The sequence below is a fragment of the Manis pentadactyla genome, chromosome 13 (genome assembly GCF_030020395.1).
Source record: "Manis pentadactyla isolate mManPen7 chromosome 13, mManPen7.hap1, whole genome shotgun sequence".
Taxonomy (NCBI): Eukaryota; Metazoa; Chordata; class Mammalia; order Pholidota; family Manidae; genus Manis; species Manis pentadactyla.
Genome location: NC_080031.1, coordinates 50848156 through 50856872, shown reverse-complemented (window position 1 = coordinate 50856872; position 8717 = coordinate 50848156).

The window sequence follows — 8717 nt, the reverse complement described above, 5'->3', positions numbered from 1 at the left end:
TAGCTGGAGTCTCAGCCTCCCAGAATGTTCCTCCTCTCCCTGGTGTCCAGCCCTGATAGTCACCTGGACTTGTGCTTCCTGAGCAGATCTCCATGGCCAGGTGTGCAGAGATCCTTAGCACCTATCCCCTCCTGATCTGCTCCTCTTTCTCCAGCCTGTAGGCTGGGACTGGGGAAGGGCTGGGGTCCCACTGAATCATGGTTCTGCCACTTTACCCTTCTCTGTGTGGTCTTCTCCTCTTCCCCAGGTGTAGGCAGTCTGTTCTACTGTCTTCAGATCATTGTCAGGTTTAGTTGTATTTGCTGTAGTTTCTTCCTTTCTGTGTTTGTGGGAGGAGTTTTCTGCCTTGCCTTCCTACTCTGTCATCTTTTTTTCTCCAAACCCATTGCTTCCTCATCTTAATTTCTCTCATTCAGGACCGATTGTTGTCATGTGCAAGAGCATCAGGATTTTGCAGAAACAGAGTGGACATCATCCATATGCACTGTGACCTTTATAGATCCCATTGCTGCCACCTTTGCAGGAAAATCAGTCAGGGCTCAGGTTCAAGCCTTTAGTGAGATCCTCAGTTTTAATAACATCAATTTCAGAAGGCAATAATATTACAAAAGACAACTTTATATCAGTATATCACAGATTTCTAGGAGTTTATCAAGACAGTTTTGAAACACTTGGTCAAATAGGATCATACATCACTTTGAAACAATATTTAGTTATCTACTCAACCAAAATGACATTAAAGTTTCCATTGGAAAATAAGAAAGGTTACATAGTTGCTAGCAAAATTTATCTTTCAATGGGGAAGATACAGCTATTTTCTTAGTATTCAAGTACTTGATAAAGAACATGTGAAACACAGGAAGCGTTTTCTTCAGACATAGAGTCTCTGTCTCCCATGCAGACCATATTAAATGCAAAGTAACTTTGTTTATGCTTTCATATTAAGAGCACAACAATAGTTTAAGAAAATTTTGTCCTTTTAACAAAGGAAAATTAAATTCTAATCTTGCAGTGTACTTTTGATACTAAAAACTCATTCTTAAAAAATTTTACTCTCAGTCAGCTTCCCCACACATTAAGATTATTTTAAACATTCCTTTTCCACAAACCTTTTACCACCTTTTATGAAATCCTGATTTATTTGATTTTCTTTATTTATGGAATTCCCTCCCAATTTATAACCAGTTTCTCATTAGGACAAAATTATTTTCTTCTTCCTCAATAAAAATACAGTGCCATCTCTCATACCTTCTATAACCAAAAGCACATATCTTACTTTTCTTGCATACTGAGATGTTTATCTTATAAAAGTTTCCCTTGTACTAGACTCTCTGGTAGTTTTAATTACATTTATTGGAATTCTTAATTTTTAGGAATGATTATTTCTTGTGAAAACTAAGTAGTATGCAATTTTAAACTATTATATCAGCATTCTTTAGATTGGCAAATTCATTAATACATTTCATAATTTTTAGAAATGTGTTTCCTTATAGTACATTTTTTCAACAAAAGATTAAATATGTTTATTAACAGACCCAATTCACCTTTAGTTGCTCTGTAATACAATGACCAAAAGTAGCTAAGCTTATGTTCAGTAATTAATACTGCATTATTTTATCTTATTTGGAAACAATCTCTTAAATTTAAGATATCATGTTATCAGAAAATTTCAGGCTATTTTTAGGTAATATATCATAGCACACAATTATTGCCAAAAATTCACCTACAGTTTTTTTAATCATAGTCACATCTGTTTACTTGTTCTTAGTAATTACAATTATCCACAAAAAACCTTCCCAAGGCAAAAAATCAGCCATTTTTCTTGATAAATTTTGTAACAGAGATGACATTAACTAAGGTAGAATAAGGGTTTATTTAATGTTGATAACTCTAAAGACATGTCTATTTTATTAACAACAAATTTAACCTAGCCTTTGTATTTGTCTTTGACAAATAACCTTATAGAATTTGTGGGCTAGATTTCAGGTAAGGATGCTACTGTTTTCATTTGCTTTTTAAAAGATCTTTTTCCATTTTTCAGTGGTCGTAGGAATTGGAAGGTGATCTAGAGGGTTCCCAGAAAGGTTTCAGAACTTTTGAGATAAATAGGGGTTTGTGGATTAGTGAAAGTAGGTAGGGTTTGACCTGTTTCTAGAGTTGTATTTGTGGTTTGCAAAGACATAAGGTTAGGATAGCTGTTTTCAATTCCTTAGAATTGGGTTATAACTTAAATGACATCATAGATTGATCCATTTACTCAACTATATTATTTGGGGTTTTCCCCCTCTGAGTGTATAGTTCTTAATTTCATGTTAGGGAATAAGATGTGAAAATAATTTTTATTAGGTCTACTTATCAGCTTCTAGTCTGGGCAACTTTTTAAAGATCCTCTTTACAGGCTCTGGTGTCTGTCAGAGTTTCCTCATGCCCGTTTAAGGGGATAACATAGTGGTTGGAGTTAAGTCTTGAAATCTTCTGTTTTAGGGACCTCATATCTTTGATTTCTCATTAACATTTTTCAATTAAACTTTTAATAAAGTTTTTCTGGAATTTTGAATATTTGCTTTTCTTAAATGACTTTATCTAATTGGAATGTTCCTCATATTGGCCATAGTTATATTAGGTCAACATCCCCCTTGGGACTGGCAACAATTTGGTAAGACCTTAGCTGTAAATGGAATTAAACCCTTATTTCCATCCAACCATAGGGTCCCCAACCTGACAGTTATTAAGCTAAGTTCTCAGGACACAAAACAAGTTTAGTAAGATTTTATCATTTCTCCTGTACATTCACAACTTCCAGAACCATAGTTTTAAGGCCAGAAGCTATATGAAATCTTCACAGCACAGTGCGAGTTTTTCTGGCTGACTTGGGGCCTCTACAGCTTGCATAGCTTTCCCTGCCTGTGGGAACACCAGGGGGGAACATGAATATTTCATTTCATTTCACATGTCCACATTGTAATAGTACATAAGTGTTCAGCTAAATTGAAAACTTCTGCATGAAGCCTTTCCCTGCTCTCAACCAGCAAAAACACTCAACCTCTGGAGCATCACAGCACCCTGTCTGTACTCCTCCCACAATCTTTCTGTCACTTTTTCCTAGTAGTTAGTTATTTCTTTTTAAGTTTCAGCAAAAATTCAACATAAATGACATATGGGTAAGATGAAAATGATGAGCAGATTGTTTAAAGGGTATATGAATGCTGTCAAAGTAGGAAATGAAAAATATACAATAAATATTAAATATCACAAGTAGAGGAATAATATATTTCACTACATGGAGATGTAAAATCCTACTTAAATCTTAATTGCTATTATAAAATAATGAATGAGATCTACCCTATGACAGGAATATTTTTATGAATATAACTCTTCAATTGAGGGTTTTATAACCACAAATATAAACAGATTCAAGAAAATAAAATAACAAAATTGCTGACAAAAAGGCCCATCATGCTGGGTGTCTGATGAATTTGATGAGCAGAACTCAGTCCCACTGGACAGAACCACAGTCTGGACATTACATACACACTCTCCATTCAGACTGACCCATCAGTGTACTTTAAATGGCAACACTGTCTCCCCTTATTCCTCACCTGCCTGCCTTGCTTTTTTCTGTTTTCATTATACATATCAGCATCTGACATGATGATTTGTTTTTTCTTTTTTTATTCATCTTATTATCATTAATCTACAATTACATGAAGAACATTATGGTTACTAGATTCCCCCCTTCATCAAGTCGCCCCCCCACAAACCCCATTACAGTCACTGTCCATCAGCGTAGTAAGATACTGTAGACTCAATAATTTTCTCTGTGTTGCACATCCCTCCTTATGCCCCCCCACATTATACATGCTAATTGTAAGGCCCCCTTTTTTTTCCCCACCCTTTTCCTTCCCTTCCCACCCCTCCTGCTGAGTCCCTTTCCCTTTGGTTACCATTAGTCCATTCTTGGGTTCTGTGATTCTGCTGCTGTTTTGTTCCTTCAGTTTTTCTTTGTTCTTATACTCCATATATGAGTGAAATCATTTGGTACTTGTCTTTCTCCATCTGGCTTATTTCACTGAGCATAATACTCTCTACCTCCATCCATGTTGTTGCAAATGGTAGGATCTGTTTTTTTCTTATGGCTGAGTAATATTCCATTGTGTATATGTACCACATCTTCTTTATCCATTCATCTACTGATGAACATTTAGGTTGCTTCCATTTCTTGGCTATTGTAAAAGGTGCTGCGATAAGCATAGGGGTGCACCTGCCTTTTTCAAACTGGAGTGCTGCATTCTTACGGTAAATTCCTAGAAGTGGAATTTCTGGGTCAAATGGTATTTCTATTTTGAACTTTTTGAGGAACCTCCATACTGCTTTCCACAATGGCTGAACTAATTTGCATTCCCACCAGCAGTGTAGGAGGGTTCCCCTTTCTCCACAACCTTGCCAACATTTGTTGTTGTTTCTCTTTTGGATGGTGGCGATCCTTACTGGTGTGAGGTGATATCTCATTCTGGTTTTAATTTGCATTTCTCTGATGACAAGTGATGTGGAGCATCTTTTCATGTGTCTGTTGGCCATCTGAATTTCTTCTTTGGAGAACTGTCTGTTCAGCTCCTCTGCCCATTTTTAAATTGGATTATTTGCTTTTGGTTTGTTGAGGTGCATGAGCTCTTCATATATTTGATTTGTTTTCTATATATATTGTTGTTGTCCCATGAGGAGGGGGTTCCCTGCTCCAGGGAAATTCATTATGAATTTGGTAAGACTGAATAAAGACAAGAGCATTTGGAGATTAAAGATGGCAGCATGAGAGGTGAGACAGAGGCTTCCTCCTAAAACTGCATATAATATGAAAATATAATTAATACAACTGATTCTAAAACAGCAACAGGAAAGAGGACTGCACCAGACTGCATACACCTGGAGAAAAGAGAGACATCATGGAGCAGGGTAACGTACCAAAGCTGTGGCCCAGCAGGATCCAAGCCCTTTGCCCACCCCAGCTCACTGGCAGAAGGAAGAGAAACAGAGTGGGGAGGGAGTGGAGGCCTGGGTCCACTGAATACCTAACTCAGGAGATCTGCTCTGGGAGCACAAACCTACATTTCAAGGTGCTTTAATGATACTGTCATAACTAGGAGATTGGAAAGCTAAGAAAGTCAGTATTCCTGGAGAGACTGAGATTTGAGCCACTTGTGGAAAGCAGGGATCCATATCCAGCTGCTCTGGGACAAAAGAAAGGCAGGCAGTGTAAAAGACTACCTAACAAAGAAGCCCTTAGCAAGAGGGCTGCTAAAGGAGCATGGACTGCACAGAGCTTACTGCTCAGGAGAAAGGACAGGTAGGCAAAATCATCCAGGTGCACTCTGCACAGCAAGCTAGGAGCTTTCATGATTTCCAGGTGCTCCAGTGCCCTAACTGGCCACGCAGCTCCAAGGACCCCCTCTGTGATACACAGCCTACTGAACATTTCTCCTGGCCAGCCCCACCTGGCTTGCAAACTGGCAAACCCTATCCTGGTATTGGACCAGCCGGAGGGAAGATCTGTCTATAGCAACTACAAATGCAAAGCATAGAGGCTTATACCTGAGTGCTTGGCCTACTGGTTCAGGCAGTAAAGACGGGCAAAGGAGCCAGGAAGTAGGAACCAGCTTTTTCTTCCCCCCAGGCACCAGCACCACTCCCCTGTGACTCCCAACATCCCTTCAGGGACTGAGCAGCTCCAGAGAGCAGAGCTTCTGGGCACTCAAGGTTGCCATATACAGATATGAAATGCCAAAGAAACCCTGTTCAGAATGAAATTATTAATACAACTCCTGAGAAAGATGATATGGACCTCATGACTCTTCCTGAAAAGTGGTTCAAAATAAAAATAATTAACATGCTAATGGAGGTACAGACAGATATTCAAGAACTCAGGAGTGAATTCCAGTCAGAGATCCAATTATTGAAGAGCATAATGGAGGGTATTAAAAGCAGGTTGGATACAGTGGAGGAGACAATAAATGAAATAGAAACTAGAAAAGAGAAATACAAAGAAGCTGAGGCACAGAGAGAAAAAAGGATCTCCAAAAATTAAAGAATATTGAGAGAACTGTGTGACCAATCCAAGCAGAACAATATTCATATTATATGGATACCTAAAGAAGAAGAAGAAGAGAGAGAAAGGGATACAGGTAGTTGCTGAAAATTTCCCCAATCTGGGGAAGGAGATAGTCTCTCAGGCCATGGAGATCCAAAGATCTCCCAACACAAGGGACCCAAGGAAGACAACACCAAGACACATACTAATTAAAATGGGGAAGATCAAGGATAAGGACAGACAGTTAAAAGCAGCCAGAGAGAGAAATAAGATCACATACAAAGGAAATCCCATCAGGCTAACATCAGAATTCTCAGCAGAAACCTTACAGGCCAGAAGGGAGTGGCATGATGTATTTAATGCAATGAAGTGAAAGACCTATACTCTGAAAACCACAAGACACTCATGAGAGAAATTAAAGAAGATACCAATAAATGGAAACACATCCCGTGCTGATGGATAGGAAGAATTGATATTGTAAAAATGGCCATCCTGCCTAAAGTAATCTATAGGTTCAATGCAATTCCTTTCAGAATACCGACAGCATTCTTCAACAAACTAGAGAAAATCATCCTAAAATTCATACGGAACCACAAAAGACCTCAAATAGCCAAAGCAATCCTGAGAAGTAAGAATAAAGCAGGGGGAATTATGCTCCCCAACTTCAAGCTCTACTACAAAGCCACAGTAATCAAGATAGTTTGGTACTGGCACAAGAACAGACCCATAGACCAATGGAACAGACTAGAGAGCCCTAATATAAACCCAACCATATATGGTCAACTAATATATGATAAAGGAGCCATGGACATACAATGGGGAAATGACAGCCTCTTCAACAGTTGGTGTTTGCAAAACTGGACAGCTACATGCAAGAGAATGAAACTGGATTATTGTTTAACCCCATACACAAAAGTAAGCTCAAAATTTATTAAAGACTTGAATGTAAGTCATGAAATCATATAACTGTTAGAAGACAACGTAGGCAAACATCTCCTGAATATAAGCATCAGCAACTTCTTCCTGAACGCATCTCCTCAAGCAAGGGAAGCAAAAGCAAAAATGAACTAATGAGACTACATCAAACTAAAAAGTTTCTGTACGGCAAAGGACATCATCAACAGAACAAAAAGGCATCCTACAGTATGGGAGAATATATTTGTAAATGACATATCCAACAAGGGGTTAGCATCCAAAATATATAAAGAAGTCACATGCCTCAACACCCCAAAAGAAAATAACCCAATTAACAAATGGGCGGAGGATATGAAGAGACAGTTCTCCAAAGAAGAAATTTGAATGGCCAACAGACACATGAAAAGATGCTCCACATCACTAATTATCAGGGAAATGCCAATTAAAATCACAATGAGATATCACCTCACACCAGTAAGAATGGACAGCATCGAAAAGACTAAGAACAACAAATGCTGGCAAGGATGCAGAGAAAGGGGTACCCTCCTACACTGTTGTTGGGAATGTAAGCTACCTCAGCCGTTGTGGAAAGCAATATGTAGGTTCCTCAAAATACTACAAATAGAAATACCATTTGACCCAGGAATCCCACTCCTTGGAATTTACCCAAAGAATACAACTTCTGAGATTCAAAAAGACATATGCACCCCTATGTTTATTGCAGCACTTTTTACAATAGCCAAGATATGGAAGCAACCTAAGTGTCCATCAGTAGATGAATGGATAAAGATGATGTGGTATATATACACAGTGGTATACTATTCAGCCATAAGAAAGAAACAAATCCTACCATTTGCAACAACATGGATGGAGCTGGAGGATATTATGCTCAGTGAAATAAGCCAGGTGGAAAAAGACAAATGCCAAATGTTTTCCCTCATTTGTGGAATATAACAATGAAGTAAAACTGAAGGAACAAAATGGCAGGAGACACAGAGACTCCAAGAATGAACTAGTGGTTACCAAAGGGGAGGGGTGCAGGAGGGCTGGTGAGGAGGGAGGGAAAAGGGGATTGAGGGATATTATGTTTAGTACACATGGTGTGGGGGATCACGGGGAGAACAGTGTAGCACCAAGAAGGCACATAGTGAATCTGTGGCATCTTACTACACTGATAGACAGTGCCTGCATTGGGGTATGGGTGGGGACTTTATAATATGGGTAAATGTAGTAACCACATTGTTTTTCATGTGAAACCTTCATAAGCGTGTATATCAATCATACCTTAATAAAAAATAAAGATTAAAAATAAAATAAAATAAATAAAGACAAGAGCAAAGGGTGTGGGGGCAGTAAAGGGTGTTCATACCACGGTTATTCTCCCTGCGTTCCCCCAGCTCCGTGCAGGCGGCTGGCTCCGATGCTGCCCCTCCCTCTGCCCAGCACGGGCTCAGGCCCCTCCCTCCCCAGTCCCGGGGGCTGTGCAGCTCCTCTCTCTGCCCCTGTGCTCTCCACTGCTCCCTCCCACTGGTGGCTCGGGCTCCGCAGCTTCCTGCACCAGCCTCTGTTCTCCCAGCTTCACCACCCCTCACACCCGAAGGAACTCTGTGGGCAGGTCTCTACGGGGGACACCGGCCAATTACATGCCAGCAGCAGAGAGAAGGAGAGAGTGGGTGTTTCCCTCCCCCCGTTTCCTGGGCTGATGCTCCCTTGACCAATA